This window comes from Schistocerca gregaria, chromosome 8 (genome assembly GCF_023897955.1).
Source record: "Schistocerca gregaria isolate iqSchGreg1 chromosome 8, iqSchGreg1.2, whole genome shotgun sequence".
NCBI classification, from domain to species: Eukaryota; Metazoa; Arthropoda; class Insecta; order Orthoptera; family Acrididae; genus Schistocerca; species Schistocerca gregaria.
This window is the reverse complement of record NC_064927.1, coordinates 209,330,939-209,345,090: the sequence shown is the minus strand read 5'-3', so window position 1 is coordinate 209,345,090 and position 14,152 is coordinate 209,330,939. Positions and strand designations below refer to the sequence as shown.

The 14,152-nt window shown below is 42.6% G+C and overlaps 1 protein-coding gene across 2 annotated transcripts in view; it reads left to right on the top strand.

Annotated features, from left to right (window-relative positions):
* Positions 1–14,152, top strand: part of LOC126284808 (spermine synthase-like) — a 49,980-nt gene that overhangs the window by 15,748 nt on the left and 20,080 nt on the right. The gene's annotated exons all lie outside the window — the stretch shown is intronic.

Genomic DNA, 14,152 nt, shown 5'->3' with positions numbered 1-14,152 from the left:
TGTTCACTCTGTGTATAAAAGGGGGAGTTATCCTAGATGTGGAGCAGGTCCTTCTGGATGCCATGAAGAGCACAGGGTGCAGCCAATGGCAGGTGGGTGGCTCATGTTGGTATTAATGATATATACCCTTTGAATTGGAAGAGATTCTAATTTCAGGCAGCTATATGAATTGGTAAAGACCACCAGTCTTTCTTGCAAAATAAAGACAGAGCTCACCATGTAACATCATAGACGGGAATGATCTTTGGTACAGAGCCCAGTGGAGGTTCCAAATCAGAATAGTAGACAGTTCTGTGACTGTGTAGGCTGCAGATTTGACTTGTGCCATAGGGTGGTGGGATACTAGTTCTTCCTTGGTAGGTCAGTGTTTTGCTATACACAGGCGGTGGCAGGTAGCAGTGGCTGTGTGGAGTATACTGGACAGTTTTCTTTGGATTGGAGGATCTTGAGAAAGTGCATAAAGGTGTTCAGTTTTAAAGTGTGCAGGATGAACAAGTGAGGATTGCAGCAGTCAGTATTATAGTTGTAGCTGTGTTGGGAAAGAACCAGAACTCCAAGTATTGATAGAAGACACTGAGTCTCAAGTCGGTGCAGGTACAGAAAGCTGGCTAAAGCTGAAAATAAGTTTAACCAAAATTGTTGCAGAGAACCTCACTGTGTTCTGAAAGATTGGATCAAATACAGTTAGTGGTGGAGTGTTTATTGCATCAGAAGTTTACCTTTTAGTGAAATTGAGATAAGAAGTTCCTGTGTGCTAGTACACAGTTATATGTGGCAACTGGAAAACATTAATCCCTACTCAGATAGTACTGTTCCTGAACAGTTCAAAGAAGACTTCAGTCTCATTTCAAATAGGTACCCCGCCATATCGTAGGAGTTGTGACTTCAATCTACCCTCAATGCATTGGCAAAAATAGTTGTTAAGTTGAAGTTAGCTTTTAGAACAGATGCTGTATCATGCCTTTCTCCAAAAATTGTTTTGAATGATTAGTTCAGGAACCCACTTCAAATGTAAATGGTTGCATAAACAAATAATCCCAAGGAGAAAGAGCGCAACATGGTAGATGCCTCAAGGTCATTGTAGCAAGACTGAATACCGTAACATTCAAACCCACCAAAAATAAATGCAAAATACACCTATTTAAAATCCAGATAAAAATTTGCTTTATGTCTTCCTAATAGACACCCTCCAGTCCTTCCAAACTAAATATAAAAGTGCAGACCAGATGTGGCTCAAGTTCAAAGAAATAGTATCAACAGCAAAGAAGGATTTATACCAAGTAAATCAGAGACAGAACTGACCTCTCAAGCTACACAGAACAGGCAGAACACTGTTGCAGAAGCAGCAAACAAGCATGCCAAATTTAAAAGAAAATATCCAAGATTGTTGAAGTTTTATAGAAGCTCGAAATTTAGCTTCAACTTCATTGTGAGATGCTTGTAATAGTTTCCACAATGAAGCCAAAATCTGGCAGAAAATCCAGAGCAATTCTGTCTCGTATGTAAAGTACATTGGCAGCAAGACAGTCAATTGCTTCACAGAAAGATAATTCTGGTAGTGTTGCTAATGGCAGTGCCACTAAAGTGGTGTTACTAAATACAGTTTTCTAAATTTTTCACCATAGAATATGAAGTAAATATTCCAGAATTTGGATAAGTAACGTAGAAGTTGATTTCTTTCAGAGTATGCTGATATAATAGCTCTGTACTGAATAATCATATACAACTGCTCGCTTGACAAAATTTACATGCCTAAAGACGGGGAAGTTGCACAGGTGGCACCAATACCCAAGAGAGGAAGTAAGAATATCCTATGAACTAATGACCCATATCACTGACACTGATTTGCAGTAGGATTTTAGAACATAAACTGTGTCCAAATATTATGAATTACGTCAAAAAGAGGAGGAGGAATAAAAGAAGAAAGAAAGAAATCTATTGACAGACAGTATGAATTCAGGAAATACTGTTCTTCTGTAACACAACTAGCTCTTTATTCTCACAAAGTAATGAGTGTTGTGGACAGAGGATCTCAGATTGATTCCTTATTTGTAGATTTCCACACAAGTGGCTTCTAATCAGGTTGCTTGCCTATGGAGTACTGTCTCAGTTGTGCAACTCGATTCATGATTTCCTGTCAGAAAATATAATTAATAGTAATTGAAAGAAAGAGTAAAATAGAAGTTATAACTTTCATTCCCCAAGAAAATGTTATAGCCCCACCCCTGCTATTTCTAATCTATATAAACAATTTAGGAGACAATATGAGCAGCCCTCTTGGAATATTTGTGGAAGATGCTGTCATTTACTGTCTAGTAAAGCCATCAGATCAAAACCAATTACAAAATGATTTAGGCAAGATACCTAATGCAAAAGGTGGCAGTTGACGAAGTAATGAAAAGTGTGCAGTCATCTGCATGAATGCTAAAAGGAATCCATTGAAGTACAGTTACACAATAAATCAGGTAAATCTAAAGGTTGTCAGTTCAACTAAATACCTAGGCACTACAGTTACAAACAACTTAAATTGGTTGCTCATATAGATAATGTTGGGGGGGGGGGGGGGGGGGGGGGGGGGGGGGCAAACCAAAGGCTGCATTTCATTGGCAGCCTAAAGAGGCTGCCTACACTATGCTTGTCTGTCCTCTGTGAGAGTACTGCTGTGTTGCATAGTTTTCCTACCACATAGGTTGAAAGAGAGCATTGAAAAAGTTCAAATCAGAACAGTTCATTTGTATTATTGCAAAAGAGTGTGTGTGTGTGTGTGTGTGTGTGTGTGTGTGTGTGTGTGTGTGTGTGTGTGAAGTATATGATAAATGAGTTGGAGTGGCAATCATTAAAACAAAGGAATTATTTGTTGTTGGGGCAAGCATTTTTCATAAAATTTCAATCTCCAATGTTCTGCTGCGAAAATATTTTGACACCCATCTACACAGAGAGAAATGATCATTGTTATAAAATAAGAAAACTCTGAGCACACACGGAAAGATTCAAGTGTTCATTTTTCTCGGTGTGCTGTTAGTGTGGAACTTCTGTTAGTGTAGAATAGTAGAGAAATAGTGCTGTGCCATTAGTGAAGTCTATATGCTTGCACAGTCTACTCCAGTTCCAGTAGCCCCCCCTGGGGGCCCATGGTTCTTTCATGAGTTTGTGCGTGGCGCACATGGGGCCCTGAGCTGTTGCAGCTCATTCTTCATTCCCATGCTTCATTTCCTTCTCCCTGCCCCCTCCCTCCGTATCCTCGCTCCTTCCTTGTCGCCACTTTCTTCCCCCCTCTGTGTTCTGATTTATGTCAACCTTGCTCTTCCTCTGGTTTCCTGTATTGGTTGCAATTTTATTCCTTTTGCCTGTTTTTTCACTCTTTTGGTGTTTCTGTCCCCCACTTGAGGTTTGACCTCCACTTCAAAAGTTCCTGCTTTTAGTGTGACCAATATGGGGAAGAACTCTCTCCCAAGCATCTACAGTGTGGATTCCTCTCCCCCTTCCCTTCCCTTCTCCTTTCCCCACTGTAGCCTCCTTCCACCTTGCTGGGTCACCAGCACACGTAGCCAGTCCATGTGGTGTGGCTGTTATGTACCAATATGGCTGAGCCCCCTGACAATACAACGATCATTCTACTGATACCTGAGCTGTTCTCTCCCTGCGTATGGCAAGGAGTGGTTGCTTGTCTTCTTGGAGCATAAGAACTCCTGGCAACAGCTGCCGTGCCAACAGACCTTGCTGTGGCTGGGTGGTACCCATGGGGAGATTCCCTAGTGGGAGTGGGTGGTATCAGAGTGGGTGCTTGGTGCATGAAGCGTGTCAAGCTGCAAAAATCTGGCCATTCTCACACGGCCGTCTCTTTGAATGGTGAAGGATCCTTAATGCTGCCTTGTATGACCTGGCAGCCTTCCCTTCCCTGGCTACCCCATAGGGAGGGGGCCAGGTTCGCAGTCTTGAGCTGAAACCCTGTTACCTTGTCTGTACTAGGACAGATGGGGCACTTTCACTGCCACAAAGCCATTGTTTTTTGTGGAAAACATCGGAAACAAGTTTGGAGTGAAGTGGATTCTATTAGTAAGATTTGGTCGGGCTCTCTGTTGATCAAAGCTTGTTCTGCCCCCCAATCCACAGCTCTTCGTGTCTGTAGTCGTCTTGGCAACATCCCAGTGTCTATCACTCTTCACCAATCTCTGAATATGGCCCAGGGTGTAATTTTTCATAGGGACCTCATCCTGCAAACTGGTGAGGAACTCCGGGCTAATCTGGAGCGGCGTGACGTTCATTTTGTTCAACGTGTGCAGAAGGGTCGCAAAGACAACTGCACTCACTGATATTGGCGCCTTCATTCTGGCTTTCAAGGGGCCTACCCTCCCAGAGGTGGTCAAGGTTATGTGCTACAGATGTGACATGAAGCCATACATCCCTCCACCTATGTAGTGTGTTTTGGGCATGACTTCCCACTGTACATCAGACCCTTTGTGCGGTGACTGTGACCACCCAATCCATGAGGGAAGCCCTTGTGTTCTGCCGCTTGTGTGTGTCAACTGTGCTGTGACCATGACTCCCCTCGCTCACCTGATTGCCCGGCTTACAGGAGAGAAAAGAAGGTACAAGAATACAAGTCCCTGGATCGCCTTTCTTATGCGGAGGCTCGCCAAAAGTATGACAGACTCCATCCGGTGTCACAATCTTCCACTTTTGCCTCTGTTACTTCCTCCTCCTCCTCCTCCTCCTCCTCCTCCTCTCCCCCCCCCCCCCCGCCCCCCTCGTCCTTACTCCAGCCCTGCCCACTCTCCCCTCCACCTCCCCTGCAATTCCCATGACCCTCCGTCATGGAGTTGCTCCCCCTCCCAGGCCGAAAAAGTGCCCCTCTTCTTTGGCATCTGCCGGTGATTGGGCTTCCTCCCAGGAACCCTGCATCTCTCAGGCCAGAAGACTAACCGCCACAGAGGCACACCATCTGTGCGCCCCAGTGTCACCCACTCTCCTTCGGTCCCAACCTGTACTCCCCCTCTGTCCTGCTCTCCTCCACCTCAGAAAGAGAAGGAGAAGAAACATAAAACCCACAACAAGGTGTCCCCCCCCCCCCCTCCAGTGCACCTGGAGGTACCAACTCCCCTCTAGCAACCTGAGTCCGCCATCTTATTTATGGGTGTCACCCCATCCTTGTCAGTGACAACTACTGACAAAGTGACCTGACCATCTCCTCGGTTCCTTCATGCCTGCCTTGGACTCATGCCACATTAACATCCAGGGGAACTGTGACAGCTACTATCATCACCTACTGGAACTGCAGCATCTTGTCTCCTGTTATTTTGCATTCTGTCTTGTTCTACAAGAAACGCATTTCTGTGATGACTACTCTCCAACTTTCTGTGGTTATTGGGTATCAGAACTGTGATGACCCTGGGATACTAAAATGTAGACTTTCATGGCCGCTAGTGAGCCAGTGTGTGTGTTGGACCTTCCATCGAGATACAGACACCCGTGAAGAGGTCCTCCGCAGACGGGAATGAAACATTGAGACTTGACACAGAATTCATCAACCGACCATGGCATAACAGCCTGGATAATTATAATGGACATGACCCTGGGATAGCATCTGGTGGGGTCTGCACTTTGGTTTGCTCTGATGTCCTTAGTGACTGGATCCCGTTACATACCACCTTGGAAGTGATAGCGGTTAGAGTGCAAATGACTCTGCCAATCACCCTTTGCAATGTCTATCTCGCTCCAGGTTGGCCACTTGCCTACGTTCCACTATCTACCTTAAACCAGCAACTCCCACCCCCATTTCTCCTCTGGGATTTCAACGCCCACCGTCCACTGTGGGGGAGTGTCATTTCAACGGGTCAGGATCTCCTTATCAATCAACTTACCACGGACTTAGATTTGTCTCTCCTCAATGATGGTTCCCCCAACCACATCAGTGCCACTCATGGTACCTTCTCTGCTATCGATTTCACAATCTCCTCCCCCTGCACTGGCTTCCCTACATTGGTCATCCCACTATGACCTTTGTGACAGTGACCACTTTCCAGTGACACTCGTTTCCCTGCTGCCGTCAGGAAGACAGTCCCCCACATTGGACATTCTGCAAGGCCAATTGGCCTTTATACAGGTTTGCTATCTGCTTTGACACCTCCCTCTCGAATTCAATTGATGTAGTCGTGCAAGGCATCTCTGCCGCTCTTCCTCGTGCTGCTGGCACTGCTGTCCCCCTATCCACAGGGCCGCCTCGTCATCGGCCAGTACCGTGCTGGACCGAGGACGTCGCAGTCGCTGTCCAGGACTGCCGACGAGTGCCGCAGTGATTTAAGCAAAACCCCTCCCAGACCAACATCCTCACTTTTAAGCATCTCCAAGCTAAGGCTCATTACCTTATTAAGCAAAGTAAAAAGGAATGATGGGAGTGCTGTTTTTCCTCCCTGGGGACATATGCCTCTTTCTTGCATGTTTGGTCAAAGCTCCGTAGAGTTCTGGGCTGCCAGCAATGGTCAGCTGTCGAGGGTCTGACCCTCCGAGGAGCTCTGTGCACTGATCCATTGTTCCTTGCAGAACACCTTGCGACACACTTCGTGATTGCATTGTCATCCGCTTCCTACCCTCCTACCTTTCTCCAGCAGAAATGCAGAGTGTAACAGACCCCCCTCCATTTCATCCTGCACCACGTCAAGCCATATAATGCACCATTTGCTGAATAGGAACTGGTGCAGGCTCTTAGCTCTTCACGAGTGCCAGATTCCATGCATAATCACATGATTCAACACTTGGACATTCCCCAGAGGCAACAGCTCCTCATGGTCTTCAATCAGATCTGGCTCACGGGTGCTTTTCCGGCACAATGGCGAGACAGTATAGTTATCCTCATCCTTAAGCCCGGGAAAAACTCAACGTCTCTAGACAGTTACTGACCCATTAGCCTTACGAATGTGCTTTGTAAACTGCTCAAAAGGATGGTCAACTCTAGATTATGTTGGGTATTGAATCTCAGGGCCTTTTTTCACCATATCAGTGTGGCTTCTGGGCAGGGCAATCTCCAAGTGATCATTTACTCCAACTGGATTCTGCCATCCGACAGGCTTTTACTCACTGCTGGCACCTTGTCGCTGTTTTCTTGGACCTACATAAGGTGTATGACATGGCTTGGTGCCATCATATTTTGATTACCCTCCATGACTGGGGTTTCCATGGTCCCCTCCAGACTTTTAAAGGAGAGTTTTTATCTTACCGGCTCTTCCGGGTTCGAGTTGGCACTTCTCCCAGCAACCTTCAGATTCAGGAGAATGGTATCCCACAGGGTTCTGTGCCAAGTTTCACATTCCTCCTCATTACCATAAATGTGCTTGTGATTTCTGTTGGGCCTCTGGTTATCCTGGCATTGTACGTTGACGATTTTTGCATCTGGTGCAGCTCCCACTCTGTGGCATCTGCCGAGCACCAGCTACAATGCACCGTCCGATGGGCCTCTGCATAGGCCACTGCCCATGGCTTCCAGTTTTCATCTTCCAAAATGCGGGCTATGAATTTTTGTCATTGACCCACAGTACACCCTGATCCTGAACTTTATTTATGCAACCAGCTCCTCGATGTAGCAGTCCTGTTTCTTGGGCCTTATTTTTGATAACAAGCTGACATGGCTGCCCCACATTTGCCATCTAAAGACTACATGCATGTGGTAGCTTAATGCTCTCTGCCTCCTGGCCTACACATCTTGGGGTGCAGACTGTTCCACTCTTCTCAATCTTTACCGTGCTTGTCCAGACTGATGGTTGTCATCTTTATGGCTCAGCAGCTCCCTTCCACTTCGAAACTCCTTGACCCTGTCCATCATTGTGGGTTGTGTCTGGCTATTGGTGCCTTTCACACTAACCCTTTTGATAATCTTCTCACAGAAGCAGGGATTCCCCCTCTACACATCCGATGGAGCCAACTCCTTGTTTCTTACACATTCGCTGATTCCCTGATCATCCTGTGTACCCTACGCTCTTTGCCAGTGAGGGATGTCTCCCTCGTAACACCCACTCAAGAGTGATATTGCCGGTTGGCATGCATCTCACTAGCCTCTGCTGGGATCTGCACTCACTGGACTGCACCCCGTGTCTTTCCTCCCCCCTGGGTGATGCCTAGACCACGGATTAGGACCGATCTCTTCCAGGGTCCTAAGGTCTGTGTTGCTCCTGTGATTTACCAGCATCTTCTATGTGCCATCCTTGCAGAGTTCCAGGGTTTACACTAATGGTTGTAAGACTACTGATAAGGTGGGATACGCTTTCACATCTCCTCCTGGCTTTGAGCATCATTTGTTGCTAGGATCATGTAGTGTATTTTCACCAAACTTATAGCCATTCACAGTGCCCACCTTTTTGTTTCTCAGGCCTCCCTCCATAGTGTTTTAAATTATTCCAACTCCATGAGCAGAGGAGTCAAATTATAAAAGAATGAACATTAAACACACACAGTAAAAGCATAAAAGGTGAGACCAGATTTAAAAACTGGAAGAAAAACGGGAGGGGTGTCAGGGGGTCACAGACTGTGAACACTGCAAAAGGAGTCCCAACCACAACCAACTCGCCCCTGCTCCTAGACTAAAGGAGAACCTTATATCTGGAAATAAAAACCACTTTCATGGAGGAAACAGAGGACCAGGTCAACCATCAATGGATCGTCTGCTAATATTAAATTTAAGGAAGCAGGAAGACTATACTTAGCATGAAGGGTTGAAGGAAGGGGACATGCCACCAGTATGTGAGATATAGTCAGTCTGGCACCACAACCACATGGTGGGGATGGGTCGTTATGTGGGAGGAAACAATGAGTGAGCCGGGTATAGCTAATGTATAAACAGCATAAAACAGTTTACTCCATCAGACACTCTTATTAAATCATTACTTATAAAAGTAACTCACTTATATGTGAAGTTACTTTATGGAAATAATAAAGCCATCACAAACTGTTAACTTTGAAAAGTAACTGTTAGTAGCAATGGTGTTACTCCCCAACTCTGCCAAAGATTGATTTGATGCAGCTCCCATTCTACATCTACACCTATACTCTGCAAACCAGTGTGAGGTGCATGGCAGAGGGTATGTATCGTTATACCAGTTATTAGGGTTTCTTCCTTTTCCATTCACATAAGGAGTGCAGGAAGAATTACTGTTTCAATGCCTATGTGTGTGCAATAATTATTCTAATGTTATGCTCACAATCCCTATGTGAGCAATATGTATAAGGTTGTAGTATATTCCTAGAGTAATCATTTAAAACCAATTCTCAAAACTTTGTTAATAGACTTTCGCATGGTAGTTTGTCTTCAAGAATCATCCAGTTCAGTTCCGTCAGTATCCTGTAACACTCTCCCACGGATTAAACAAACCATTCATACTGCCCTTCTCTGGATACATTAAATATCCCCTGTTAGTCCTATTTGATACAGGTCGCACACATTTAAGTGGTATTCTAGAACCGGTTGCGCAAGTGATTTGTAAGCGATCTCCTTTGTACACTGATTGCATCTCCCCAGTGCTCTACCAGTAGACCAAAGTCTACCATCTCCTTTATGCACTACTGAACCTATGTAATCATTCCATTCTTTATCCCTACAAAGTGTTACACCCAGGTATTTGTGAGTTGGCCAATCCCAACAGTGATTCACTGATGTTATAGGCTTAGGATACTATGCTTTTTCATTGTGTGAAGTGCAAAATTTTACATTTCTGAACATTCAGAGCAAGTTGCCAGTCTCTGCACCACATTGAAATCTTATTACGGTCTGACTGAATATTTATGCAGCTTCTATCAGAGTACACTTCATTATAGATAATGTATCATCTGCAAAAAGCCTGATTTTACTATTATTATTGTCTGCAAGGTCATTAATATACAATATGAACAGCAAGGATCCCAACACATTTCCCTGTGGCACACCTGAAGTTACTTCATCTGGCCATGACTCTCCATCCGAGGTAGCATCGTGTCCCCTTTCTACCAAAAAGTCCTCAATCAAGTCACAAATTTCACATAATACCCCAAATTATTGTACTTAATGAGCGTAGGTGTGGTACCAAGTCAGACATCTTTTAGAAATCAAGAAACACAGCATCTACATGGTTTTCTTGGTCCAAAGCCTTCAGTATGTCATATGCGGAAAATGTGAGTTGTGTTTTGATCAATGTTATCGAAATCCATGATGGTTGGCATTAAAGGTCATTCTGTTCAAAATATCACATTATGTTTGAGTCCAAAATGTGCTCTAAGATTTTAAAACAAATAGATATCAAAGATATTGGATGGTAGATCTGTGGATCTCTTCTACAACCCTTCTTGTACATGGTGTGTGACCTGTGCTTTTTTCCAAGAACTGGACATGGTTTTTTGTTCAAGAGATCTACTATATGTTATAGTTAAGGGGGGGGCTAATTAAGCTGCAGATTTGGTATAGTTTCTGACAGGAACTCCATCGAGGCATGGAGATTCTTTCAGTGTTAATGATTTCAGCTTTTTCTCAACACTATAGATACTAATACTTATTTCACTCATTCTTCCAGTGGTACAAGAATCAAATTGGGGCACTTCTCATGGGCTTTCCTTTGACAGTTCTCATGGGCTTTCCTTTGAAAATGGAGTTAAGCATTTCAGCTTCTTTTCTATACTCCATTTCAGTTCCTTTCTCATTCACTATTGACTGGACTAACTTCTGTGCCACAAACAGCCTTTATATACAACCAGAATTTCTTTGGGTTCTGTGAAAGATCACTTGACAATATTCTGCTACAGTACTCATTGAAGGCTTCACACATTTCCCTCTTGACAGCCAAAAACATTTCATTTGGCATCTCTTTATAGCCCTTTGCTTTGTTTTATACCTGTTATGCAGTAATCTGTTTCTTTAGAAGTTTCATTACAGTGACTGTATACTATGGAGGTTCCCTCCCATTACGAACTGTTCTATTGCATACATGTCTATCCAGTATGTGGACAATTATTCTTTCGAACTTGAGCCAGAGTTCCTCTACATGGTCCTGCCCTGTGCCAAAAGTTTTAAGTTCCTCATTGAGATATGACACGACTGATTTTTATCTAGTTCACTGAACATATATATCTTTCTGATAGTTTTAGTTGTCCTCTGTACTTCGGTAATCACTGTTGCCACAACTGTGTAATGGTCACTGTGTATCTTCGGAAGCTTCATCATCTCTGCATAACCTGCCACCTACATGCATTTGAACCTGCTTCCTATATTCAAACACATGTCTCTCTAAAAGTTTTACACCTCCACACAATCCTACATTGCAAAATTGATGATTCCTTTATGCCTAAGTTTGCATCTTATCAACTGATCTTTTATTGAGCTTATGCCATAAATTTTTCCCCAATTCTGTTCATTACCTCCGAATTAGTTATTTGCTTGATCCATCTAATCTTCACTGTTTCTCTGTAGAACTAAATGTCAAAAGCTTAAAATCTCTTTTTGTCTGAACTGCTTATTGTCCACTTTCTAAAACTTTAATTTATGTTCAGTGTTAACATATTATTATTTTTCAGAAACAGCTTTCATGCTGTGGCCAGTCTGCATTTTTTATCCTCTCAGTTTCATTCATCATCGGTTATTTTGCTACTGAAATAACAAAACTCAATTACTTCTGGCAACTCATTTCTTAATCTAATGACCTAATTTAATTTGGTTGCATTCTATTGCCCTTGTTACTGAAGTTACATGTAACCTTTTTTCAAAACACTGTCCTTTCTGTTCAACTGTGCTCTTCAAAGTTCTGTGCTATCTCTGAAAGAATGACAATGTCATTGGCAAAACCATTTTTCTGTTTCTACTCCCTGAACTTTAACTGCCTTTCCAAATTTGGTTGGGTTCCATTACTGTTTGGTCAATATGCTGATTGAATAACATAAAGGATAAGCTAAAATTCTGTCTTGTGTTATTCCTTTTACTGTCCTTAAGACTCTTGCCAGCTTATCTATTATTCTTCTGTTAATTTGTATCAGTGTTTTGTAGCCATGACTCACTAAACTGGTTGTTTTGTAATTATATCTGTCAGTGTCTGCCTTCTTTGGAACTGGAATTAGTACATCATTATTCTAAGTTGTATTATACCTCCCATCTCATCTTCATCTCTCTTTCTGTAATATTCTCATGGAAGTTTGTTTCCATTGTATATCCTTTATGTATATTCCTTTTACGTGTCAACTTTGCATTCTTTGTTCAGTACTGGCTTGCATCTGAACATATCAAATTCATAAAATGCCTTGTCTTTCTCCCAAACGCCTATCTAATTTTCCTATATTCAGCATCTACCTTTCCACTAGGCATGTATGCTTCTTCAGACTCTAATTAGTCCTCTGTAACCATTCCTGCTTAGCAATTTGGCATTCTCAGGCAATCTCTGCATATTTATGACAATATATTACAAATAACTGACATTGTGGTTATTCTCAAAAATTACTCTGCATTTCACTATTAAGTGCCTGGCAGAGGGGTCAATGGATCATCTTCAAGCTATTTCCCTTCTGTTCCACTCTCAAACACTGTGTGGGAAAAACAAACACTTAAATCTTTTCATGCGAGCTCTGATTTCTCTATTTTATCATCATTCTTCCCTATATAGATGGGCACCAAAAAATATTTTCACATTCTGAGGACAAAGTTGGTGATGGAAGCTTCATGGCAAGAGCCTGCCACAATGAAAATTGCCTTAGCATAATGTACACCTAAATCATTTAGGGAGATCAGGAGGAACAGTGAGCCAATGACACTTTCTTGGGGGACACCAGTTATTACTTCTGTTTTACTCAATGTCTTACTGCAAACACTGACCTTACTGATAGGAAATCTTGAAACCAGTCGCACAACTGATATGATAGTCCATAAGCATGCACTTTGATTAGAAGTCGCGTGTGAGGTAAGTGTCAAAAGCCTTCTGGAAATCCAAAAATATGGAATCAGTTTGATATCCCCATTTGATAGCACTCATTATATTGTGAGAATAATTAGTGTTGGGTTTTTGTCAATCAAGTTATCATCAATGTGATTCATGATGTTGGCACACAGTGTATGTTCCACTGCAAATCCAAGTTAGTGATATAGGACTGTAATACAGATGATTACTCGTATTTCCTTTCTTAGATATTGGTGCGACTTTCCCGCCCTTAGATACAGGTCTTTTGATAAGCAGTTCATTATGGATTACTGCTAAATATGGAGCTATCGTATCAGCATGCTCTGAGAAGAACCTGACTGGTATACAACCAGAAATAAAATTTGTATAACTGGTTTTCACACACAGTTTTTCTCAATATGATAGGTTTTGAGGCACTCAGGCAGAGAGAGAACAGTTTCCTAATTTGATCACCACATCCTTAGCTTTCTGGCTCTTACTTGCATTGTCACACATTTTGCAGGCGCATGGTGGGTGCCAAATAATTTTTGTAGGTGTGATCCATTTCAGCAAACGTAAGTTTGTAAGTTGGAGGGGATACATTTTTTCTTTCGTCAGTATTTTACGTCCGCTTATGAAGGGTGAATTTGCAATTGATGTCCATTTGAATTGCTTCCTTGTGACTTGACTGAATGGAAACAAATAATTTTGTTTGGTTTTTCCATCCATTTTTGTGAGTATTGTAATCCAAAATGTCTGGTTTTGCTAGTAGTCACAGGCCCATCTCACAAATGCACAATTGCTGTTGTCAGTGAATCACTGTGTCATGTTGAGAGCATCAGATCCCTTTTGTCCTTCCATTTCAGATTACAGATGTTCCTGTCTGTCAAAAGTCATGCCATTTTTTTCATTTTTGTTAGTCATGTGAGTACTCACTGCCTTTGTCTTGTGATCCAGTAAATAATCAAATATACCAGGTGAGATACAATAATTATCCCTGTATATGGTATAATCTCTGTCAGAGTTAGTATTCCAGTTGTCTGAAACACACAGCTTGCTTTTCATATAGCCATGACAATGAATTTGTCCTTGAAAGCCACACACAATTCATGAGCACACAAAATGAGCAAATTTTGAAAAGTGGATCATGGTAAATGTCATTGTTATTAATGTAAAAGTTTGATAAAATTGCTTTCAGCCCATCTTTGGTCATAATGGTTGAAGGAAATGGGTTACGAAATATTGATGCTTTTACCAAAATCCACTGATTCTGGGCATCT